Source organism: Zootermopsis nevadensis, unplaced genomic scaffold, assembly GCF_977971745.1.
Source record: "Zootermopsis nevadensis isolate Lab colony 2312 unplaced genomic scaffold, Znev_1.0 Znev_ptg000031l, whole genome shotgun sequence".
Classification (NCBI taxonomy): Eukaryota; Metazoa; Arthropoda; class Insecta; order Blattodea; family Termopsidae; genus Zootermopsis; species Zootermopsis nevadensis.
Genome location: NW_028259163.1, coordinates 1,285,209 through 1,313,110, shown reverse-complemented (window position 1 = coordinate 1,313,110; position 27,902 = coordinate 1,285,209). Strand labels below are relative to the sequence as shown.

At 41.2% G+C, this 27,902-nt stretch overlaps 1 protein-coding gene across 2 annotated transcripts in view; it reads right to left on the bottom strand.

The window, feature by feature from the left end:
• ed (hemicentin protein echinoid) overlaps positions 1–27,902 on the bottom strand; it is a 289,516-nt gene that overhangs the window by 220,334 nt on the left and 41,280 nt on the right. The window contains exon 3 of one of the 2 annotated variants that reach the window (XM_087359442.1): positions 481–518. The exons of the other annotated variant lie outside the window; for it this stretch is intronic. The gene's annotated coding sequence lies outside the window, so the exon portion shown is untranslated. The remainder of the gene's footprint in view (positions 1–480; positions 519–27,902) is intronic. 2 annotated transcript variants of the gene reach the window in all.

Sequence of the window (27,902 nt, the reverse complement as noted above, 5' to 3'; positions counted from 1 at the left end):
TTCGTGCGTTCAGAGCCCGGTAATGCCTTGAAACGGTCGACCGACGTTGAACCTCGGTGGACACAGCAACCGTCACCAGAACAAGTATCCTGACACGAGTCACTAACTGGGGTTAGGGAGGAGGGTGGGGGGTACTTAACCTCCGGTCAACAGCTGTACAGGAAACGCCTTCATTGCTTCAAATTGCCATTAACCTAACCTCTTGAAGTCCTTGAAACATTTAAATATTTTAAAATTCAGTCCGTACTTCATACAAAATGTGAACAATTAATTAAGAGTCTCTGGCGAAACCGCTTTAATAAAATAAACACAGAAATGAGGGGGGGGTAAGAAACGAAGTACGTGTGAAGGGATCAGACAGGGAGAGTTGTAATTAGAGAGGGAGCTGGTAAATAAGCGGTCCTGTGATACAGCCAGCAAAACGAACCGAGGTTCAGATCTTACAGCCACTGAACAAACAAAGGAAATCACATGACTCACCAAGATTCAAGAGCAGGGGCCGGTCTTAAGTCGTCCACCTGCAGAAAAAGAACAGAACAAGGTGAGATTTCAGGTTCTCAAGGCGACGAGCGTAAAGATGTTTCTTCTGGGATGTTGCACCGTGGTATTCTGGTAGAAGCTGAGTCATCGCCTCGATGATGAAGGCAGCAGGAGCACTATACGTCAGTAAACCAGACCACACGGCGCTACAACCCAGACGACAGCTGTCTTAAATTCGTGTTAATGTTTAATCGTTTCGAGTTTGAATACTGAAAGACAAGTCGGTGGACGCTGGACAGGAGCGGGGAGTACGAACCAAGGTCATCAGAGATGTGTTGCAGATTAGGTCACCAGAATCCTCAATATTCATAGGCCTTTTTACACTGGACATGTCTTGGTTGGCTGGATTTCATTTTATAAAATCGCTATTTTCAATCTGCGCTTTGTCATCGTTGCCATGGTAATGGTTTCGAGGCATTTTTGGTCTTATGGGATAATACGAGATGACTTCTGCTTACTACTTTACATTTCCCGGTCGATCACGTTGGGTTATTTCTAATAATAAATAATGATATTAAGGAAACATTGCTGAAGCTACGTACGTTTGCACTTGAAGAGGGATGTTCCATAAACATCTTCTCATTCTGTGAACTTTTACGTCAATCGACACGCAAACACGAAGCCGGTGAACCGCTGTGCTATGCTATGAGATTTCTTATGAAGGGAATGTGAAGAAATTTCAATAAGTTTCTCTTAACGAAGAGCACAGATGAATAAAAAAAAACAAGATGTCCGGCGTATTTCCCCCTTCATTGCCCCTCAGACCCCAGTTATAAAAATTATGCAACCCGCATAAAGAACGGAATTTTTCCGATGAGCTTCGAATTCCGTGAAATAACATCGACGCAACTTCATTCCGGTATGAATAGAAATCAGTTCGCCTTCCTTCAACATTTTTTCAATAGTTGGAATATTTGTATCGTCCCTGGAATCATTCCAAAGAATCTCCACAGCGACATCGAACATCCACAAAATACTTCAACAACCAGGAACAATAAACATCCACTAAGCAGACTTAAATTCCTAAATTACAAGTAAGACGAGGTTTTCCATCACGCGGCCATGAATAAAACACATCTATGTAAAACAAAAAAACTCTTTAACGTTACGCGCCATGCAGGCGCTCGGGAGGAGAGGTACTGAATAAACCCATGAAATACATCAGTCAGTACAGACGGTATTCGTGCATATATCTGGACTCGGGACCTCCCGAAACGAAGCTGGGATGCTAACCACACAACCGCTAACGTTGTTTTATTTATATATATATATGGGCCACGGTGGTCTAGCGGTCAGAACACCAGCCTTGTAAGCCTGGGGTCCTGGGTTCAATTCCCGGTGGTGCTCAAATTTATAACTTGTGTTGGGCAAGGCCGTGGTCTAGGCATCACGGAGTTTTCCTCCGGGGGCTTCCCCGGTTTCTCCGTGGCATCCCAACAATTACTCCATTCACACACAGAAGAAGGCAATGGCAAACAACTTCTGGATCATCTGCCAAGAATGTATATATGTATGAGCAGGTCCCTGACAACCTGAAGAGGTTGGAATGATCCTGTTCATAATATATGGACCTGTCGTCAGACAGAACACTACAAATAAAAAATAATATATATATATATATGTCACTGTATTGTTATTATTATTATTATTTCGAAGAGTTTCAGCTTCAGAGGGTTCAAAAGAAGAGTCCAAACTTCAAAAAAAGAAGAATCCTTGACCTCGAATTTCAAAGTGTCCCAAGTGGAAACAGCAGAGAAGTTTATTAATTTAATTAGTGTCTACTGGAAGCTTTTTTTTTTTTCCAGGGAACCTGACGAGCAAAAGGTTATAATTAGTCCTCCAGTCTCTTACTTTGATCAATAACAAATGTTCACAGAAAGAACGACCTACCAGAACACCAATGAGTTAAAAGCATTTGTCAATAACGCGTTCTTCTCTACGCTCTCGGAACACGTCTGTCCGAAAGTGAACATTTCCTAAAAAAAAATATACAAAATACGAAAAGTGCTTTACCGTTCGCTTAAAATTAAGTAGCACGGAGAATATTTTCAAAACCTGAAGATAGAGAAATAAGGTTCATCCGAAACGTCAGTGTCACGATCCAGAAGAACACAATCAGGGCGTAAGTATCCGAAACGTCCTTTGCTGGATGGTTGCTCGAAATAATTATGCTTATTATAATCCCTTACTCAAACGAAGTTATTCAATGCGTCGAGTCTGAAAATGGGTGTCTTCTTTTCATCGACGTTTCGGAGGTAACCGCTGCCTCCACCATCAGAATACAAACATCTACGTCTTTATTATTGTTTATGTCAGGGATGAAATGGTGGGAAATAATTTTTTACCATGGGGGGGGGGGGGGGTACGCTGCAGAAGCAACTTCGGACCTTCGTCATCCGACGTCTTATGCCACTTTTACTCCCACGCCCCGCTCTTCAAGTGTTTTGTAAGTAACAAATCTCGACAGCTCCCACATCGCATTGTTCTCAGTAAACTCATGACGTCATTTGCCGCTCTCGCAATGTCACTTCGACGTACTTTCAACGCGTATTAATTTCCGGACACGTTCACAAACATAATTCCTTTTGTTTAACGTTCAGAATCAGTTCTTTTAACTCGTTACAGGCCAGTTCTTACAACATCCAATTTCAAGGTCACACCTCTGCATTTTGCTTACGGTCTATTTATAGTTCTCGGAACAAAAAAAAAAAGCTATATTTTTCTAAACATTATTAAAAAACCTTTGTAACAATGGCGTGTGATCGATTTTAAGCTCTGCGACAGCTCCAAGAATGGAATATGGCTGCAAGAATTGAACATTGTTACGGTGGTCTAGCGGTTAGAACGCTGGCCTTGTAATCCTGGGGGTCTCGGGTTCGATTCCCGGCGGTGCCCGAATTTATAACTTGTGTTAGGCAAGGCCGTGGTCTAGGCAACACGGAGTTTTCCTCCGTGGCATCCCAACAATTACTCAATTCACACACAGAAGAAGGCAATGGCAAACCACTTCTGGATCATCTGCCAAGAACGTATATGAACAGGTCCCAGTCAGAGAAGAGAAAAGGATGGAAGGATCCTGTTCATATGGACCTGTCGTCAGACAGAACACTAAATAAATAAATAAATAAAATAAATACTAGCTGAGTCGATTTATTCGTAAAGGGGACATGCCTAGTGGTTAACGTTGACTTCTAAATGGGACATTACGTATTTTACACAGACGAGTTTCATCGCGAAGTAGGAGAGAAAAATTCGTGAGTCAAAGTTGTAGAAAAATGAGCTGCTATGTGGGAAATATCCTAATATGGTTCGTCTGAAAATGTAAATACGTAAAAGTATCTGTAATAATGTAACATACGCAAACAAAAAAGTATATTACAGAACCAGATATCCAGGGCTAGAGATACCAACTCCGCAAAACAAAATGGAACTACAAAACAAAGCAGGCTTATCAGCATGACAGAACACGAAACTCACCAAATTGAAATAAAAGTTGTAAGCCCCCATTTGGTTATGGGAATAAATTAAGCTGTAGATGACCATACAGCGATACAGCGATGATAAAAAACCAAACAATAATCTTAAACAGACCTGATAACGATGACAAGGGTTTGAATATTTTAACGCAGTGGTGTGCTTAAAACGTCGCTTTTAATATGGCGACACTAATTCCGGTTATGCCTTCTCAAACATTTTCTCCTCCGATAAAACACATTCTCAGTCAAGTATGGCCCATCACGTCGTACTGTACGTGCCCACAGAACGTCTCATTGTGTTATAAACCAGTAATAATCTGTTCTGTATTCCCAGTGGGACTGTATACGTTCATTTGTTATGCTCACTGCTTCGCTGTTGCGCTTATGGAAGGAGTAATCACGCCTGGTGAATCGAAAATATGACCGTGGCCACTGGGGGGCTGTAGCGGGCAAGAACTGGGACCATTTGAGACTTCAGAACTCTTAAAACATGTCCATCTATAAAGAGACCCAAACTGGGTTACGTATCATGTGTTATAATTATCGCAGAATTAATTATATGGAACGTAATTTGCGGGGGGGGGGGGAAATAACAAAACACAAACGGATTCCGAATTAAGAATGATGTAACTACGACCAACTTTATAAAAACATTTTTACCACTATTTTTTTTTCTAACTTCAAAAGTTTCGCTTCGTGTTTAAAATAAACAGAACGGAAACTAATTACTTAAACAATCTACAAACGCGCACAAACGTATATGACGTTACACGGTGTAATAATTCTTTTTCCCATCTTTTATTACAATTTAATGATTAGTTCCTGTACCAAGTTATCTTTCGACGTCGAGGTACCAAAAGACACTAATTATTTCTGAATTATTTCACACATACAACGTTCATGACAACAGGAAACCGAGAATATTTCGGCCTAGAAAGCCGAAATATCAGCAGCAGCAGAACGGAGAAAAATACGTGGCAGGGAACTTTTAAACTCTCAACCAATATTAACTTATACGTCGAATTTGTGTCATGAATGGGACGGACAAGAAATGTATACATAATTTAGTCACAAGATCTCGAGGAAACAGAACATCAGGAAAACCTAGACATAAACCGGAGGATGATATTAAAATGGATCCCAACGTGAAGATGTTGATTGGATTTACGAGGCTCGGCGTAGGTACCATGTTAATTATATTTCTGGCTTCATAAAAGGCAGGGAATTTCTTGATCAACTGACAGACTTAGTTCCTTGGAGTTAAGATTTCCGTCTGATGTGTAATAATCGCTAATTAATAATCTGAGTTTAGATTGGATTTCCAAGACAAAATCAGGCTTAAGTACATGGGAATTCAATTTTTTTGAACGGGCAGTCAGTACCCTTCTGAGTCCTGCACCGAAAATGTCTACAGAGATGACAAAACAGTTGAAACGTAATCAGTAAACAGAGGTTTGTGCGACCGCCTTGGGGGTAGGGACGATTACATACAGAAACACTGGCTACAGAGGAACCCCTTGTTTGTATACCTCCAGCAGGACAGAGGTCGTTCGCTGAAGGCTCTTCGTGAACGTCACTCACAGACAGACCCGTTGACTCCTTTCAATATCCGGTGGGCGCCTTGAAGCCCTTGTGCAGAAGACAAGGGCAGATGTCAGGACAAGAGAAGGAATGGTCCATGGGGTAGAAATCAGGGAGACGCAAGGCACGAGAAATGTCCAACCCGCGGCCTCCAATTTCACCACGTGTCTTACGTCCTTGTCTCAACACGAAATCGTCTAACTCACAACCCCTCCCATCCCATCTGCACTTACCCAAGTCAGCACCAAATGTTTCACGTTTCTAACCCCCACCCCCAGCAACAAAAATAACCCTAAGGTCCTTATAATAGGACCTACCCCTGTTTCTTGTGTTCCAGACTCACGAAACTTGGGGAAATCCTTGAAGACCCCAAGACACTACATCACAACAACAACAAACCCTTAGTCTTAACACACACGTCTTAAGTAAAGGACGCTTAAGTTATTCGCGTTTTAAAAATAAAACTCCCCTTAACTAACCAGAAACCGACTTTCTCCGAGTACAAAAATTCAAACAATCTAAAAAAAAGGACGAAACATAACAAAGACAAACTTTGCACTGAAGGCAATTTTAAACTCAGTAACAAACAATTTAGAACCAGACAAGTTTGTCTTCAGAGGCAACTTCCTTCAGGCAAGCAAGCTGACTTTTGACATCCTCTGGGGGTTAATTACACAGTTTCATTACTGTCCGGCAGCAAAATACAATTAGAGATGGCAGTTTTACCACCACACACGCCCTGACGAGGCGCTGAGGTTGCCATCTGCTTTAATAATAAATAACTAAGCGTTTGCCCCCCACAGAGCGTGTCTATCGGCTTCGTGCTATTATCAAAATAAAAGGTGATTATTTCAGAGTTAGCCGACTGATCATTGTCATTGTTAAGATTTCATAAAAAAAAAGCAACATTTAAATAAGATCGACTGTCAACAAAGAGTCTAAGAACTAATATGTTTTATGCTTTTAAAAGAACGCCTTCTATGATACAGAAAACTGTATCATAGAAGTTTAAATTTTTTTTAAAAATAATTGGATTCAAAGTCTGTCTAAACATTGTTTATGAGTTCAGTCCGTACCGCAAAGAAAATGAAAAGTATTAACTAATTAATTCTACTTAAGTAATTAATGGCTGTTCATTCCCAAAATCATATGAAACACATTAATGCACTCTGTGATCAAAATGGGGATTTTCTGATATTCTAGCAGGTGGTATGTATAGTTACCACAGTGCTTTAAAGGGCTAATACGTAAATTATCTTAATAATTTAATTAATGACTCGTTGCTAAATTAACTCTGGTTTATTTCAACAAAGCTAATGTCTGAAGCTCAAATTTTTTTAATATGCCTGATGATGACTATATGCAGTCGAAACATGGTATAATGTACGCTATGAATTGTTAACTGAAAATAAGTTTTATATATTTTCTTAAATAACCTTCGATTTGTTGTGTATTGGCTAAAGATAAAAATAGGGAATACGTAAAGCTTCCTGATATCGCCCTGATGATGGAGGCAGTAAGCACCTCCGAATTGTCGGTAAACTTCTATAAAATTACACGGCGATACGTGAGGCTTGTTGCAGTGCTAAGTTTGTGCAATTATTTGTTGACGATTTAGCAATGTTTGCAGCGTAGAATTTTCTTTTGTTAATTTCTCGTGCCCCCCCCCCACCCCCCGAGACTGTGAAACGTAATTGACGCCTTGAGGGATAAGAAACAACGCGAGACACAGCTGTTGTTGTTGTTCTTGACAGGAAATTTTCTAGATACCGCTGTGTGTATGCCCCAAACCGGAAGTGACTTAATGAGGGTTGAAACCTTCGCTTGTACATTAGTCTGAATCAGTATCCGTTTAAGGGCGAGTCGAATGTAGAAACAGACGCCAATTTCTTTTCCCCCCGTCAGATTTTGAAACGCTGCTGAATTAATTAAATAAAATCTCACAGACTTATTTATGGACCGACAGCGGGGGGGGGGGGGGGGGGGGGGGGTTTATGCTGGCACAACGCGGTGATCGAGTGTTAGGAACACAGTCTGGCTTAAATCGTTGCTTTGTGTGCCCTGAAGATGGCTCTCTCCTGGGACGTTGCGATGATGTAGGCAGCAAGGACCTCCGAAACGTCGGACAGTTTCTACCAGACTACGAGATGGCAAAGAAACCCCAGAAGACAATAAACTTCATGCTCTCTGCTGCGAGAACCCAAAAATCTCACCTAAAACGATAATGCAGCTCCATAAAAAAAACTAAACTTTACGAAAATGTCATAAAATTTAAAGAGTTAAAAATATATGGCGTGTGGGATCTCATCATCTGCTGACTCTTCTAACCTAACCTAAGCAATTTTAAGACGCGGTGGGTGAATTCCTGAGGTGTTGGAAGTACGTCATATGTGTTCAAAGCATAAGTGTAACAGCACACAGATGAAATCGGTGGTGAAATTTATATTCCCGCAGAATTTTTTTTTTTTAAAAAAATATCAAAACATAACATAATGGTGGTCATAATAATGACCACATGAAATTAATTTGTACAATCACTGATTAATTTCGTAGCAGAGAGGAAGAACAGAGTTCGTAGTAGTAATTAAACGCACTTGTCGGGATAGCTGAAACAACACGCACGTGCAATGACAAGTGTGCTTGCGTAAGGGGACTCGACCCGGGGCCGACAGGGTGTCTGAGGCAACCGCGTCGAACATGGCAACTCGTATGAACCATGACACTAATTTCTGTCACCACAACCCCATCATTTCACACGCTGTAACGTCTGGTCGGCTATATGTTTCGATGTTCTTCTTTTTTTCCTTCTTCAGGATCACAGACTTAAATTTATTCCGTGGTCACGTAATATTTTGCTAAAGATCTATTATAAGATAGTGTAATTGCGTCATATTGTGAATATTATAACAATTATTTATTTTAATCCGTATGATCACAATATTTAAAATTTATTATAATTAAGATAATAAAATATCATAATTGAGTTTTAAGTTCTTAGATATATTTTACGCCTGATGATGGTTTTATAAAAACCAAAACATGCTGTGTAAATGTTCCGAAATGTAAATCGATCAATCGATATGGAACATCAATGATATTTTATTATCTTAATTATAAGAAATTTTAAATATTGTGATCAGACGGATTAAATAAATAATTGTTATAAAGATCTATTAGTCAAATTTCTGTTCTGTGTTGTTAGATGTTATATTTAAGTAATTTAACTTAGCGTATGGTAAGGTCTGACTGTGGGCGAACGTCTGAGCAAATGTTCACATGTCTTGTCACTTACTAAGTTCAGCCACCCTAGGACTTAATTTGAGTACACTTTAAGCTCAACACACTGATGTATCAGCAGAGCACTTGGAAGACACCCGGTGTGAATCTCAGTACAACTGTTAAGTAACAAGCCTTGCAGGTTTTTCCTCAGGCTCTGCAAGTGCGTACCTAGAAATACTCCAGGACCAACTCCTTCCTGTACCATCATCTATTTCCCACCTCACTCGTATGTACGCGGTGCGCTAAGAATAAATCCCTAGGGAGACTCATTTGACTCGTGAACACCCTGTAGTATGCCGTCAGGAATCCTTCTTTGTGGGGAACTTTTCAAATCATTTGCTAATGTTCATAAATTCGAACCATTTAGATATATCAGTTTACTTTATTTAATTAGTTTCAGGAGTGGAAAATTTTGTGCAAAAACAAAAAAAACATCAAATAACGCTGCATTAAACATATTTGCTCTCGTTTACAGCCACCTGTAAATAATACACCCCAACCCTTCAAAAACAATCGACTGGTGAAATTGGTTTGGGTTCAGTCGCATTACATGTCACGTGGGCCATAAACATTTAATGTGCCAAATGACATAAAAAACATTTAAACCAGCGCGTGTTTGATTTTTCTGATTCACGGAACAGCGCACCGCTGTGTGTGTGTGGCGCTCCGGACAGACGGACGGACAGACGGACAAATACCGCTGCACATAACAAATGAAATTCCTGACACGAAGATGGCAGCAGAAGCCTCGAATCCTCAGACACCAAAGTTACGATGCTTTTCTGAAGCCTTATTCACATCCCCCTCGTTGAGACCACCCCTTGTCGGCCGTCTACATTCAGAAATGAATATCAAAATGAACTATAAAGAAGGATTTGAGGTTTTCAAGGCGGTGAGTCCGAAGATGTCTGTCTTCTGGATTTCAGAGGTCCTTGCTGCCTCCATCATCAGGGCGACATGCCTGATCATGATCGCCCTGATTATGGAGGCAGCAGGGTGTCCCTCTCTGAAGAAAGGAAAGGAAAATATGGAAATGAGAAAGGAAGAAAATAAAAAAATAAAATCAAGAGAAACCGCGCGAAGTTTTGTAGAAATTGACTTCGACTCTGAGTCAATAAGTCGTCTGATTATGCTCTTTGAATCAGCTGGCGCATGCGCTGTCCACCGGATGAGCGGACGAATCCGCGTCTCCACGATTCAACCGTAAGAAGAGTGGATAATTCTCATCGCAGCTGCAGAGCATGAAGACTGCTCGCAAAAAGATGATCGCGATTACACTTGGCAAAAACGCAAACATATTCGAGATGCGACAGATTCGGCAGCAGTGGCGGACTGTCCTCTTGCCACGTAACATCGCACGAAGTATCGAGAATACACCACTGCTATTATAGCGCGACTATTACGGCGCGTATCGGGTCCTGGTAGAATTTTCCGTTGTCCAACAACGCTGTTTCATCTGCAGAGGTTTGTGTTCGGAATACAGTCACGAATGGCGAACAGGTAAGGATCCGAAAGGGCACAGCAGTGCCTTGTCCGAAGGCTTCAGCAGACAGAGAGATAAGACACAAGACTAAACTTTATTCAGTGTTAACCTGTATGAGATAGTCCTGATGATGGAAGCAGCAAACACCTGCGAAACGTCGTTCAGTTTCTACGGGACTACTCGAGTCAACAACAGACATCTTCAAACTCTCCGCCGTGAGGACCAGAGATCTCACCTATTTTCAGATAATTTTACATGGTAAGATAACATTAAGATGGATCTTAGCGAAGATTTCTGATGATGGAAGCCAATGAAGTGGCTCGCGTAGGCATTCAATGACAGAATTGTTATCAGCGTATTACGCCACGAGAGTGTTAGGCTATTGTTCTGTGTATTTTCTTGCGGGTACTGAGGTAAACCACGGCAGCGATCGCGAAAGAGTTTGTGGAGTGCACTGGCCCGCCACTGTTTCGAGCGTTACGACAAAAACGAACCGGGAGTATTTCCATGGCAAATAACGCGCATTAGATGGTTCTCGCAAAAACAAATAAATCTCGGCTATGCATATGTATAGATTACACCACTACTTACAGCCGCTGCGATGTGGGAATTACTGCGGCCGGTTTGGACAATCCTCTCGGGGGGCATTCGCCGGTGGGCTGGGGCGAAGCTGTTCCTTACTGTCACAGGCCACTCCGTGCTTAAGCGGCCTACGTCGAGAAACACGAAAATCTCCACAGAGGACACACTCAACTCAAAACCACTTCCATCTGTCTTCCATCGCCTTACCGAATTATCCACTTTAATATTATTACTCCATCTCCAATTTTTCCCTCCCCGCGTCACGATTCACACTGAGGGTTTCCGTGAGTTTCCTCAGTCCCTCTAAACACGAATAAACCTATCAGCATATTGTCTCTCCGTGCGTGTAACAAATCCATAAGCTATGAAGCATCTTTAAATTTGATGTTGGAAAACATTATTAAAGTGACACAGATCGACGGAATAAGTTACATTATTTTAAGTAACATCAGACATATCTTTGACGAAAATCAACGAAAAATTCTGCCATCTCGTTGCAGGTTAATTAATTACTCGGAAAAACATAATTATTGCAATATTTGCACTTCTGCTGAGACACAGAAGGACACTGCATCCTAGATGAGGGATGCGCCAGTTGCAAAGTCTCCATAAAAAACTACGATCACCAAATTTGCATAATGGGGGCTAATCCATAATTTAACCTCGCGACCCGGTCTGCATTATCCGATAAACGAGAAAGAGGACTCTCACAGAGTACGATACAGTATAATATTAAAAATTTAAACTGCGTTCCTATTATATCGACAGAAAATGTTGTAATTAATTCAAAAGTAGCGGCAATTATCTGTTATTTCTTTGTTCCTATCCTTGAATTTCGATATCAGGGTTGTACAAAGTGATATTTTCGGATACAGTCTGGAACTGGCGCGACCCTGACGTATATCAGCAAGCCTCGGACGAGATTAGGACCCACGACACACGTTTTTTGAGTAGTTCAGAACTGTGCATTCATCAGCCACCCGGCCTCTACGAAGAGGTCACTAGGTTCTAAGTAAAGTTAAACAATAACCTTTAAAACGCTACAAGCAAGATAACTCGTGCCTGTTTTGAAAATTCTGTTAAGTCTTAATATAAATTAAACTTTCCGTGTCATATTTCAGGTTATGAAACTGAATACGCGTGTCGTTTTAGGCGGGGCTGTACCCGTGCGGTCAGCAGACTAATGTCGCTTTGTCCCTAGGCCCGACGTCCGCCCTTCTGTACAAAACGAACGAATTCGAAAATAGTTCAACTGATTTTCAAGATCTTTGATGCTGTGAAGTTTAACTAAAAATCTGTCGACATATACCAATTTTCGTCAAAATCGATCGACACCATTGCTTCTCAATGCCGTGAAATAACTGGATGAGGAATTACAAGACCATTTACAAACGCCAAAGGTCAAATTCTGGCGGAATCGCCTGGATCTTACGCTATGCGTACGTTTCATAACCGTTTCATAACCGTTTCATAACCGAACAGTTTAAATTATATCAAGAAATATAGCATATTAACTCTTTAAACAGCAGTGGTAATTATATGTACCATATGTTTTAAAAATCAGTAACTATGAGTCGTGTATATATGTGTTTCGTATGATTCTCACTGTAAACAGCGATTATCTCCTTAAACAGCGTCAACCAGTTGATCTTTCGAGTGAATGGTGAAGTGCGGTGTTTTCTTCGCGGTACGGGCTGAATCTTTAATATCAATTAGACGAGCTTCGCTTCAAAGGGTCATATAGCAATTTAAAATGCAGATATAAAGAGTATACTAAATATGCAAATAAGGTAATAGACAACAACAGACTCCTAAAACTTGCTTTTTAATACAAAACAATTTTTTTAAAAAAAAATGCAGTTACGTATTAGAGCAGGTTTGTGCTAAATTCGTGATTCTCAGAAACAAAGGTGGAAATTTTAGCCACATTTCTCGGGGGTCTAAATTTCTGTAATTTTCATCGCGTCATCACGATGAGATCCCCCACAAGATTCCTGCATCCTATCACCAGTTTCTCCTCGTGTTCTCCCCCCCACCCCCCCACCCCCACTTGGCGCCCCTCGCCTAAGTGCGTACTCCGGAGAACACAACCCTCGGTCTCCTGGTACGAGATTTGAACTCGAGTGTTCTCGAGAATCTCTCGAGAGGCCTGTTATAAAATTTCAACATTTCAAAACCTAAGCTCAAATATTCTTCAGTACTTCATGCGTTCTATGCAAACTTGTAGTGCTGAAGTCAATGGAGTTCCCTCTGACGTTGATAACACATCACAAACACAAACCAGAACACTTTCTAACGAACTAACCATTCTCTGTAGCAGCGGAACTCAAAGACTTAACGGAAGACTGGAGAAAACTGCGTAATGAGGAACTTCACAAAATATGTATTACGGTATTCAAAAGGAACAGGATGAGATTGGTGGGACATGTAGAGTGGATGGAGGAGATGAGAAATGCTTACAACAGTTTTTCTTCGAAAGTCTGACGGGCAGAGAGCGCAGACAAGGGATAATATTAAAATGATATTAGGGAAAGAGTAATGGATCATGCGCATTTAATTAATGTGGCGTGCCCTCGTGAACGCCGTGGTCCCGTCCTTAAGACAAGCATCGCATTTAGTGCGTCGTTCAATCTTTTTAGAAACGAGACCAATCAGCGAATGTCGCGTGATTAATTTTATTTGGCGTTTAAGTTTTTGGTCGCGTGTAGACTTCTGCCACGCGTGTTTCGTTGTCGACTAGGAATGCGGGTCCCTCCGAATGCGTGTCTTTTGTCAAATGTGCGTGGAATGCAGGTCACACGCGGTAAGACCCCTGTATGACACGACGGCGATAATAAAGCTATTAACCGGGGTTTTAATTGCGTGTGATATCTCAGATCGCAGACCGACGCCAGGGTTTGTTGTGGGAAAAGCACAACTGTATATGCACTTAACCAACTTCTTTTCTCTCTGTATCTTCCCCCTTTAATTTCTTCGTGTTTCTCTTATCCAGGGTCCAGATGGGGGATGATTGCTAGCGCTCGCATTTCTATGCAGCTCGTAGTAATACGACCATTCAACGGATTTTCATTAAATTTGGCATGTACGTAATTCCACTCAAGGTCATTTCAAACTCGTACTGTTTAAGTACCTACAACCAGTAACACCAACTTGTGAGGCGAGAAGACGATACTCAGCGATGACCAATGTTGCCACGTTACCACGGTTACCATATGATGTCTTATTTCTCCATGGTTACAAAGCATTTCAAGTCATAACTCTCACGCCGTGCGTACATTTCCTAACTTGTTGATGTCGTCATTGGACGCAGAAGACGTCGCTGAATGCTACGTACTAAGGCTTAAATGAAGTTAATAAATGCGCGCTCTGTTCCGTGGGGTTAGTTTAAACTTTAAACTAACCCCACTAAACTTTAAACGAAGTAGCGGTGGACTTAATTCGCTTTTGTTCTTTAAGGCGCTACAGGTCGCCTGGCGACGACGGCGAAGATGGAGCGAAAACAAACGACTGGCATAAGAAGAAGAAGAAGAAGAAGAATGGTTTTGTACGGGACGGAATAATCGCGGAAATAATGCCATTTTGACCCAACACCGTAAGAGGGAACAAGAAATCCGACGATTAAGAAATCTTCACGCCGAGGACCTTCGAGAAATTTTTTTTACGGTGATCAAATTACACAAGACGAGAGGCAGACAAAAATTCATACAAATTTGTAGTCGGAAATTATTGAAGAAGTAACTATCTGGACCACAGGCATAGATAGGAAGATAATATTAAAATACACCTTTATAAAATAGAATGTGAGAACGCGGATTAGATTCATCTGGATTCGAACAGGGTCCAAGGTAATAAAAAACCTTCAGGTTCCATGAAAATATATTTTTTTTATTACCTGAGCGACTGCTCCATGGAGTGAAGTCATTTAATGACTATAGTAAGCTCACGTTTCAGAGATTCCCATCGCCCCGATGATGGAGGCAGAAATGACCTCTGAAACGTTGGTAAAAACTTCTACACGGCGCTGCGAACCCAAAGGACAGCCAACTTTGCACTCTACAGCCGTGAAGACTTCAAATCTTAGTACGCAACTTGTGTTTACATACTTTAACGTCGAACATGAGACAGCGATGGAGCGAACACTTCGAGATAAAAGCTAATTTAAATTCACTCTAAGGGAAAAAGAAAGGTCGTGTGCTAGCAGTAGCAAACATGGCCACCGCGCGAAACATCTGAAGCCCGTATCTGACGACTTCAAAAGCAGACGTAACCTGCGAAAATTTTCAGTACAAATCACGTAAAGTTACAAATCAGTTCGTATTTTTCTGCACATAAGGACAATAGAACTCAATCCACACAGCGTTCACGTCTCTCCAGCGGAGATCCTCCCCCCCCCCCCCTCCCCTGTATCTTCGCAGATCACATCTTAACACATGACGACAATCGCACATGAGACTCGCAAATGGGGGAGTGACTGAGAGGGAGCCTGAGGCACTCCACGTAACAACCCTTGTAACCTCCACCCCCCACGCCATGACGCGTGCTGTGGAACGAGTAGGCCTGAACCGTATTATTATGTATTATTCAAGTACAGGAGCTCTGAATAATCGTGGTTTTACCATGAAAAGAAGCACCCTACTGTAGTTTATTTAAAAACGTAGCTCTGGGTTTTCAATTATAATGTTGCAATAAACTGTACACCGTACGACACGGAGAATGTTCATCCCCGTCAACTCTAACGGGTCAAACTACGTTGGTATTTGTATAATGAACAGAAAGAATGCGAAAGGAAGTTGTCTAATGCAAGATAACATCCTGGGAGGTACTGAGGAAATCCACAATGTGTCTGAGTCAGGGTAGTCGGTTTCCGGGGCCGAGATTTGAACCCGGGTCATCCCGAATACGAAGCAGGACAGTCAATCAATCGACCGCTGAGTTTGATTCCCCGTCGGGGAAGGTAAAAGTTTACTTGTAAATGTCAAATATAAGAAGGTTGCGCCCTTAAGAATTATAATTTGTGACGTTGCAAATTTTATTACTCTTGTCTTCATTATTATCGGCAATTCCACGCAAACTCCCATTCGCGACTGTTCGTTTCAAGATAAATAAATAAATATCTTATGTCCCTAGTTTCACATCGAAATATCGTAAAAATTCTTTTTTGCATAGGATACGACGTGAATTGTCGAATGAATACACACTCCAGTTGATCATGAAGGGCGTTATTTTTTTATGTATCGTATTCAGTTGGTTCATGCAAACACAAAAGAGAAATAATCCATCAACGACCTCTTAGCATCCAGTCACTGGCACTGCGCCCTCTTAAACGCTTACGTGACTCCTTTGTACGTGATAATCAACATTCCCATTTCCATTGGAAAAAAAAAACGTATAACAAATTCGAACGCTCGGCAGAAACTGCTACGGAAAAGGTAAGTTGATGTTTTATGGAGCAGTACTCGACTCGTATCGGGGAGAAAAAATTTGTAGCGCTTGGCGGTGAGTTGTGCAGTTCCGGCCTGTAAGTGGGAACAGACAGTTGTCTTTTTTTAAAAAAAATATATATATATACAGTGATGGGTTGATATTAGCCCCAGGCGAAATACCAAACAGGAGGACCTCCCCTTCTCGACTGTCCGCCTTTGTTTATTCACTATATCTGCGGGTATACTCCATGTCTCCAAGGCGTATCATTATTCGAAACCTAAAAATGCGTCATTCATTTTTTATTTGTAGTGTTCTGTCTGACGACAGGTCCATATGAACAGCATCCTTCCATCTTTTTCTCGGACTGGGACCTGTTCATATACATTCTTGGCAGAGATGATCAGAAGTGGTTTGCCATTGCCTTCTTCTGTGTGTGAGTGGAGTAATTGTTGGGATGCCACGGAGAAACCGGGGAAGCCCCCGGAGGAAAACTCCATGATGCCTAGACCACGGCCTTGCCCAACACAAGTTATAAATTTGAGCACCACCGGGAATTGAACCCGGGACCCCAGGCTTACAAGGCTAGTGTTCTGACCGCTAGACCACCGTGGCGAACGCGTCAGGCATACAGAACGTAAAATCAAATGATATGGAAATATATTTACGAAAATTAAATTTAAATATCTACTGACAATAAAATAATTCACTAGAGAAAATTATAGGATATCACGTGACGAAACGTCGCACAGACGTCCAGCTGTTCGCCGTGGACATTACAGAACTAAGACATGACATTTGTCTTTCTGGGAGGCTGAGGTCTGGGGTCTAACGTAACGTCTAGTCGAGATGGCGTGTTCTTCTCGTTTACGGAGGTCTGTGCTCGGTCCACTGAGGTAATGGTTAGTAATGACAGTAATTACAGGGTAGCACAGCTCCCTGTCATTTAGACTAATAAAACCCCTTCTCAGTAACCGCGAGTATGCCAATACTTTGCCATCCGTAGCGTGCCATCACGTTACATAAACACCCTGTATCACTTACAGATCAACGCAAAAAAAACTACAAGTCCACGAGACAAAAATTCTCAGAAAAATTCTAGAACATTAAGGAAGTTTCATTACGATGAACTTTGTAATTTACGCAATTTACACAAACGGAAGCGAGGGGGTGGGGGTGACATGAACGTTAACATTTTAGTATCGAAAACACGGGGAAAGAGACCACTTTGAAGATCTTGACGTAAATGGAATGATGATTTTGTAACGCTTCTTAGAAAAATAGTGTGCCTCAGTTTTGGCACAATTTGAACGCAATATTTAAATTTTACAAGGATATCTTTCAAGATTCTTGGGGGCATACAAGTAATGCCGATGTTCATGGAGAAGTTAAAAGCTTCAAATGTCTGAGAATGCACACCAAAATATTTCCTACACTTTTCCCAAAAAACTCAAGTTTGTTACGATGATGTGACACCAAATGGTAAATATATGTACCACCTGCTTCAACAACCAATAAGTCTGCATTTTGTACTTTACGTGTTCTATTTGATTGTCACTGTAAACAGCGATTATTTCCTTAAACAGCGTTAAACAGTTGATCTTTGTAATGGTGAAGTGTAGTGTTTTCTTCGCGGTACGGACTGGATTCTTAAAATATTATTTTCGATCTTTGTAATGGTTAAGAGTTGTGTTTTCTTCGCGGTACGGTCTGGATTCTTAAAATATTATTTTCGATATTTGTAATGGTGAAGTGTGGTGTTTTCTTCGCGGTACGGACTGAATTCTTAAATGTTATTTTATAAGCTTCGGCTTCAAAGGTTTTGAGCTGAGAAAGCACCACAAACAACCCCTGTAATGTAGGCTAACAGTTTCGCCAACTTCCGTCCCCTTATCTCTCCATTCCATTCTGGAAGCGGACATTATACTGCATCTGAAGTCGAACAGAAATCCCGTGGGAGTGAAGTAACGCGATGATAACTCTGCCTTCAATTCCTATTTTGGCCATCAGACGCCTCATTCGTTCGCTGCGTATAAAGGTTTTGCGGTAGCCATTATAAAAGGGGGTAGATACAGAAAGCAGACAAACCCTCGTCCATAAAACATGAAGGGGGTTGCCCCCCGTTTTATATAAACGAGAAGAGTAAAAAGGCATAAACAAAGAAAGTAGGTTGCAAAGCCATTCATTGGTTATCATTATCACTCATACAATTTCCATAATGGCTAGGCTCCACTTATTCGCAATGCAGTGGCGTGGGCGAATATGATTGAAGTGCTTGTAATATTCCTCCACACAATGAGGAGAGAGAGAGGGAGGATGTTTTATAAGCTCGTAACAGACGATGAAAGTAAAAGAGCGATTCAAGAAGGAATAAGGAACTGAAGAAAAGACGAGCTGGAAGCGAGAGCACATCTAAGGAGAGCGACGTCAGAGTAATTAGCGAGGCGCACGATAAATAAATCTTGGGATAAGAAATCGAGTGATAAAATTCGGACAACAAAGAAGCGCGAACATTAGGCAGAACAGAAGATTTCCTTCCTTCTCAAATTCACGGAGGATCTCGGGTCTTCATGACTTAAAAAAAATACAAAACGTGATACCATCGATTATACGAGGCGCGTCCACAAAGTAAGTTTCCCACTCGTCCCACAGCTAGCAAACCTTATATTGCGCGAAGCGACTGTGCGTACGTGATAGAGCAATGACGTAGCATGACGCATGCACTAACGGCACCTCCCGCGTTCTCACAGTAGCATCGTTGCAGCTGTTGAAGATGGAGGTTCTTATTCCAGCTCCCGCCGACTGTGAAGTGCGGTCAGTGATAACGCTAGGCCGCACACGGCTCGACGGACAGCAAGTCTCCTGCAGGAGTTCAGCTGGGAGGTGTTTAATCATTCACCCTACAGCCCGGACCTCGCTCCCAGTGATTTCCATCTTTTCCTTCACCTCAAGAAATTCCTGTCCGGTCAGCGTCAGCGTTTTGAGAATGACAGAGAGGCTGAGATGGTTGTCACACAGTGGTTCCAATCCCAGGCGGCAGACTTCTACGACACAGGTATTCAAAAGTTGGTCCCACGGTACGACAAATGTCTCAATTCCGGTGGCGAATATGTTGAAAAATAGCTGGACACTTGCTGTATCTGTTGCAATAAATATTTCCATGAAATTGTGCTTTGTTTCTGTAAACGGCCTCAGGGAAACTTACTTTGTGGACGTAGGTCGTTACCGACGTTTCGGGTGATAAAGTATAGCCTCCATGTTCCACCACAACGACGTACTCTTATTTCGTTCACTGTTTAGTTAGTTGGTTCCTAAATTTCTATTAGAAAAATGTTTGAGGTTTCAAGAAATCATCGGACCGCATCTGATATAATGACGTGTGCTTGAGCAGAAATCAACAGTCGATAACAAAACTGAAATAAATGGCTCTCAGTAACAAAGCAGATAGAATCGTATCTGAAGAAAAAAACATAATAGGGAAGGGATGAAGAGACTTTTTTTTTTTGGTTATAGCCCCTCTGTGAGTAACAGTGAGAAGGGAGAATATATGAAAGCGGAGAGACAAATAGGTCTCGACAATAAAGCAGAGATAAGCAAGACCCTTCTTTCCTCCGGCAATCCATTCCAATCTTCCACCCTCAAAAACAATGCGTGGCGAGGGGGTGAGAGGGTGAGAGGCGCGCGTGTGATCTACTGTAGGAGAAGACAGTCGGCAACCAGCCAAACACGTGGGAACAGCGAAATCTCTTACTTAATCCACGGACCTCAGCACCACCACGAAAAATATTACTTTTGAGATTCGAAGTACGTATTGTGGACTTTAAGGCGGAAACCGCCGTTTAAAAGTCACACACACATTTCAGCCCTGAAGATAGAGGTAAAATTCTGCTCCGAAACAGTGGTACCTACCAACAAGACTAAATGACGTTACGACCTGGAACATCAACAGTAGGTCCTGAATAAGATGTGGCTAAATCGATAGAGGCGTACTTTACAGCACAGTATAAAATATTTACTTGGAGGAACTGAGAAAAACTACGGGGAAAATTCCGGTAATGTCTCATAGCCAAGGTACGAAGCAGGAATGCTAACCACTCGGCACCAATCTTGTGTCGTTCCGTCATGGTTATACGAGTATGAGACCTGTTTCACGTGACGTTTTGTTTGAGATGCAATAACGCTGTTTTCTGTGTCCATGGACCGAAGATTTTTTTTTAATACGAATTAATTTTACAACCCGCGCATAGCAAGCTGATAATCGACTGGTAGAATGATAATCGGAGCTCATAAAATATATCTGAAGATAAATGTTATTATTCTGGATGGGGGGGGGGGGGGTAAAAGTTTCCGTTATTATATGGAATCTGCCATGTACGTCTTCGATTATTATGCAGGAAAATTAAAAAAAGTCTAGTTACCTCGCTCGCCATCAGAAAATATCTATTTAATTACAGGTTTAAGAAAATCTTTATAGCGTATAATAGATACCTCGAGATCTTATGCTACAACACAAGTTTACGGTAGTTGAACCAGTGGAAACAGACGAGAGGGGGGCCTGGGGGGAGATCTGTACCCAGAAACAGAACCCAGGGATCTGTAATTACATTATACATGAAGCCTACACCAATCTACGCACATGATTTTTAGTTATACCCTTCAAACAAAAACCCCGCAGGCAGGTAAATGCCTCCCCTCTCCGAATACAAACCCTCAGGGGTGTATTTTCTGGGGCGCTGCGGCAGGAACTTAAAATGAAATCTCCCCTCCCCCACAATGAGATCACTGTTCATTTGATTCAGGGGGCCACTGAGCTCCCAGAGAATCCCACGAGATCTGCTACCAGAATGATTGATTCCGCGTGTTTAACGGTACACTGATGCAGTACGACAGATATGTCCAACGGCTATGGGCCCTCAGCATGGGCTACAAATCAGAGTACATGGGTTCAATTCCCGGCAATGGGAAGTACATCTTTTTACCACCAGATCCAAACCAAACTGCTACCTCAGTAAATGAGACTCACGGAGGTGGTATTCTGGGTTGTGAAGAACATACCGCCTCCATCTTCAGAGGTGAAGACGGGTTGGGTGTGTCTTGATAAGACAGGAAGCTCGCTTGAATTTTCTACCTGACTAACCCACAAACCTCATCACCGAGTTGACAACGGACACGTTTAGAAAATGAGACTGTATGTACCACACCCATAACGCGGACCTGAAGACTGGACGCAATATGGTCACTGCTCTGAACGTGAGGGTTGTTTCGGGGCATAGGCGTGAAGTAATTTTAGTCAGACAAGGAACAGTGGGAAAAAATAAAGTCAAGCAACGTCCCCCGAAGGTGTCGTGGAAGTGCGTTCCTCCACCGCGATTTCTCTCGAATGTCCTCCGATGTACAGTGAAAAAAGTCTGCCTTCGTCAAACCAGACAACAAAGACAAGCCAAGTTCAAAACAAAGATTAAATTATTAGGATTTATGAACTATTCAAATTGAATTCTTTCGCTGAACATCGATTCGTATTCGGGCGGTAACAGGTTCAAATCTCAGCCCAGCAACAAATCATCCTTACTGATATTTATCAGTTTTCCTCAGTCACTTCAGAAAAATTAAAGGAAAGTATCTTAAATTAGGCCACGGCTGCTCAATTTCATAGTTTAACTAAGTCATTAACCTATTTAAAAATCATCCTTTCACTACGTGCTACGTACTGTCATATACTGACAACTTAGTTGAAGGAACCATAAAAAATAAAAACTGCAAATCGTGAAAGTATTAACATTTTAAAACCTATTGGTAACTATATGTCATAATCGCTTTAATAATTATTTTTTTTCATTTTATATTTATGCGTTTCATATGATTCTCAGTGTAAACAGCGATTGTTTCCTTAAACAGCGTTAACCAGTCGATCTTTGTGATGGTGAAGAGTTGTGTTTACTTCGCGGTACGGACTGAATTCTTAAATATCATTCAGACGAACAATAATTCTCACTATAAACAGCGATTATTTCCTTAAACAGCGTTAACTAGTTGATCTTTGTAATGGTGAAGAGTTGTGTTTACTTCGCGGTACGGACTGAATTCTTAAATGTTATTTCGACCAGCTTCGGCTTCGAAAAGTTAATCACAATTATTACTGTATTAATACAGATTATGTGTTTTGTTCGATTATCTGTTGTTCACGGATAATAATACCTAAAGGAAGGTAATAACGTAGATTATTTCCATGTGATGATTTTCGGTCGAGACGAATTCTGATTTTCCTAAATTGGCTCGTGGGCCATAAAGTTTGACTCATGGGACAGATCCTCTCCGCATTTCGGCATCCAAAGGACATTTACATTCGACGCTAAGGAAATGTGTTTGGAAAATGGCCTGGAAACAGAAGACGTACCCTATATTCCGAAATTCATATGCAGATGATAAGGAAACCCACAGAGGAATATGGTTCGTAACATATGCAAGTTCAGAGAGCGCTATTGATACAGCAATCAGCTAGATGCTGCTAACAGCTATCAGACCTCTAATTCCCCACAAAATTGGTCCAATCTTAATTGACGTACTCCAATTAATCCACCAGTGGACAGAAATGCACTTGATTTATACAATTCAGCGCAGTGTGTGGTGATAATACATCGAGAATTTATAAAACCAATACGGAGCGTACGAACATACGGCCTAAACGAATTGGGAAAAACAGACGAAAGCTCTGAGCTGAAGATCAGCAATCCAGCACAGCGGTAGCGAGTCTATCCCAGGAGAGCGCTCATCTTGACTGATGATGATTTTATTCAGTCACTCCAAAATAAAGTCAGAAACAAAAAATAAAAGATATACAGAGGAGAAATGATTATAAGGCACGACCGATTGCAATTCACCCTCCAAAATCACTACAACACACCTGAGGCAGCACAAAGACTACTTGACACGTGCTTAAAATTAAACCAAGAAGAACAGCATGATTATCAACACCTACCGCTGTACAATTATATTTAAAACTAACAATATCTTAAATATCAGCCCTGAAGATGGAAGCAATATGTTCCTCCGAAACACTGGTTTCTAAATACAAGTCCACGCTTCGTTACCGCCGTGAGGACCTCAGATCTCACACGTTCGCATCAAACATGAACATGAGGGCCGATTAGGTATTCTCAGAAGGATTTGACGTGTAGTTTGGTAGATGTTTACCGACGTTTCGGAATGTTTTGTTGCCTCCAGTCTAAACGGTGCTACAACCCGGAAGACAGCCATCTTCTTACCCAAATATTCGCAGTATGAAACGGGGACGCATTTAGAAAACGCGCCTAATCCCCTGGGTTACGAACTTCCACGCTCCTTACAGAGTCTCGTCCTTAGTAAGGATAAAACTCCTGAGTTAGGAGTCAAAGTTAACTACGCCAGTCGGGAGCGTCACATAATATCGAGGTTACCCGATATCTTTTTTTATTTTTTATTTTTTTGCAGGGAAACTTGAAGAATGGTTGTGCCACCTGTTCCATTATGAACCTGAAACAACAAAATCAAAGCAGATGTGCGATCGAATTCAATGCCGGGGACCTCGGACGGTCCCTCGTCTTCTCGTGAAAGCAGTTTGCATAGGAGAGGAGGCGACAGCAGCAGGTGGGACGACAAACTGACAAACAAACAAACAGACGGACGACGGGGAGGGAGAATTCTTCAAGGCGCCACCGTTAGCCCCGTGTTTCGCCAAACTGCCGCATCCCAAGTACGCGGGATGTCTCACCGTGGATATCTATCATCATATCCGAAATGTCTGCAACCATCTTAGCCTCACACCCAAAGGATATCAGGGAAACTATTCGGGGTTCTTAAGGCGATCAGTGACAAGATGGCTGTCTTCTGGGATATTACAGGTGCAGTCTGGTAACAATAACCCTGATGATGAAGGCAGAGAGTTCCTTCTTTGAAACGATATACGCAATGAAATATAAAAGAACATATGTGACTCGGATCTGAAGGAAAGAAGACACTTGGATGACCTAAACACAGAAGGATAATAAATTTGACTGGGTTCATCTGGTTCAAGACAGGGACAAGAGACGAGATAAGCAACAACTAGCTTCTCAGGAAGGACACGTACACATTTTGCAGGTGTTGGAAATCCTGGACACATCGTACAGTTTCCTTCGGGCACTTCACTTCAGGTAAACAAGTTAGAAAATACAAACATAACTTCACGATTCTGGCACTCTCGCCGCGTTACTGCCTTCAGGACTTAATTACGTCAGTTGTAAGTTTCGTTCAACTCCAAAAATACCGCAAGACTCATCCAAAAATCATACTGGATACAAAATCATTTTGCCCTAACAAATTTCCAGCGAGTTACGGTCGAGGTGAGTCCAGGCTCCCAATTGATATTCATGTAATCTGACCATAATTGCTGTTTAATATTAACCAAAAAAAAAAATTGGAACTGATGATCGAATTTCGGCAAAACTACCCGATATAAAATTTCACAGAAATGTGTTACATGATTCTCAGCTTGTGACATCTGTACAGAAGGACTTGAATCTGCAACTTTTCATTAAGACACTACAAAAATTAAATACAGAGTTCTTCTTGTGCCCACGTGCCACCCCTGAAGCCCGATCTTTAAACATTCAGTCCGTACCGCAAAGAAAACACCACACTTCACCATTACAAAGATCAAATGGTTAACTCTGTTTAAGAAAATAATCGCTGTTTACGCTGAGAATCGTACGAAACACAAAGATTCGCTCTGTGGTAAAAATACAGAGTTCCAGACTATTAAAGCACGTGGTACATATAGTTACCACTAGGCTTTAATGGGATAAAGGCGTATGTTGGACATGGAGTTGTACTCGCACGCAGTGAGTGAACAAACCAAATGTCTCGAATAGGATAAGCATTAGATTTCGATATTTGATTTGTATCTGGAATAATAAAACATCAAAGTAAGTTAATGCTGTGAAATCATGGGATAACAATTTGGATGACATGTTCTCAAAAGCTGGGATAACGTTTCTTTATAACCATAACAAATCATTTAATATTTATATCGCATCTGGAAGAGCTTTGAGAGCGCTGATGGAGTCGACAAGATTGCTGAATTAATAATGAAAAGTGTTTACAAACTTTACACTTGGCATCCAACTTAACTAGCAACAGACCTCAAACTTTCTTCCCTTAAGTTGGCGGACCACGTGTCAGACAGAAATGAGTTCCGAGCTGCCAACATCCGACGTTCGCCAATAATCATTTTAAATCACGAATAAATGTCAATTCAGAAAACTGGGATACCGGCTATGCTCGCCTCCTTCCCAATCCCGCCCTCCAAACTGTCTGTCCATCCGTCAATTTATGAGTAACAAGATTGTAAAAAAAAAGCACTTGAATTTAAATATTGTGTATCTCGTCGGAATTATGGTCATTTGCAGCAGATAGACACGCATATTTACGTTTGAAATCTAATTATCTCTACCACACAGTACCAAAAACAAATTTCTGGTAAAAACAACTGATACTGTTAAACGTTTCAGATAAAATATTTATCTGTGAGTGACATAGCCATTTTATGTTAAGTGCAATTCCATTTCCTTGTAACTAAATCAACCCCTTGATTTGCTGTGATTTAACGTCGTTTACATTGGCAGGTACATAACGACGTTTCGAAGAAACAGACTTTCTTCATCTTCAGGGGTTAAGTAACATGAATCAACATTAAATTCGCCCCAAAACTTAATATACTAAATTTAATCAAAATCCGTTGCGTGTGCCGAAAGAAGCAACCTCTCTGTTACGCATTCATTTTATGCAAATAAATTGCAAACATCAGCCAAATTTCTGGGAAAAAAAAATTACCACACAGAATTAAGATTTACAACTGAGAAGGTCTACGTAGGCCACGCTTAAAATACCACGAAGTACAGATAAAGACACTAAAAGAATTAGTACGGATTTAAAACTAACAGCATTTATTTAAATGTGAGATTTCAGGTTCTTACGGCTGCCTTGAGGGATGTTGTGTCATCTAGCCATTCGCCCTGATGATGGAGGCAGTAATCTACTCCGAAACTTCGGTAAACTTCTACCAGACTCCACGACGTAACACCTCAGAAGACATCTTCATACTCGTGAGAATCTTAGATGTCACTGAGCTATCAATGATTCAGCGCATATAATATCAGATGACAGAACGATTAGTGAATTATGGATTGGGAAGGAAACGGACGTAGAATAATTTATGGTACCACCTTGGCTTTTGCCTCATGTAAATCAGGAAGATCACGTGAAAGACCTCATCCTAGGGATCATATCTAAACCCGGGACCTCTCGAAACAAAACAAAACCACAACGCGAACCTCTCGACTCCAAGATCCGTTGTAATTAAATATTAATTTTTAATTCCTGCTTAAATCTGCATTCTGAATTTGTGCGAATTTAACAAGTTCGTACCAAGACGTATTTTAAAAACACTAATATATTATACAGATCCATGCACCCTGAAATAGTCATGTAGTCCTTAAGAATTTTTATAGAAGAAACATATGAGCTTCGTAATACGTGAGAATCTTACAGTATAAATGTTTATTAAATAATAAAACTAATTACGAAGGATCGTCCCTGTTTAAGGCACGAGATCGGTAATTAGCCATTAGAAGCGAGACACTTTGCAGTCTCATGGTTTGGGGCGGGGGGGGGGGGGGAAACTGCAGATAAACACAAAGAGAATAGACGAGTATTCGCTGCACCCCCACTAAAAAAAAAAGTTTTAGCGAAGGGGTGGAACCGCCCCCGAGCGGCAGTGTATAAGGGGTCCGGAAGGCAAGTCCTACAGAACGATTTCAAAAAACAAGTTTCAATTAATGCGTATTATTTACATTTGAAATTTTTTCCATTAAAATTATTCCGATATATATATATGTATATAGCAAAAAAGAGTCTTATAGTCCAATAATTTACAGAGAGGTTAGGTTAGGTTAGGTTCTCAGACGTGTGGCAATATCGACAGTGGCGTTCTTGATTGTGACGCCGAAGATGGAAGCAGAATGTTCCTCCGAAATGTTAGCCAACTACAAGACCATAAGGTATTACAACCCAGAAGATCGCTATCGATAATTTATTACAATAATATTCAGAAAGACTCAAATATAAAATCAGAGACACATTGAAGTACGGTAAGTGTACAAATCTCAGCCTTGACCCAGTGAGGTTCAGACCAGATGAGCGTCCACTGCCACCCGGCATTTAAATGCCTGTCAGCTGTTATGACGACGCCTCTGGCTGGCGAAAACATTCTCACGCCCGAAGCAAAATTATTTAACAAAACTGCGTCTGCCCCCCGGTCATTGCCAACAGATTTATGCACTTTGCCGGAGGACAGCAGAAATAATTTCCCTCTGCCTGTCACACAACACCCAATATCATAGCTTCCATGAAGCTCGAATACTGATTACCGTGTTCACACCGTTTAAAACAAAGCGGTAACTATATGTACCATTTGCCTTAAAAAGTCTCAGCAATTCTTTATTTTCTAACACAGTTTACATCTACTT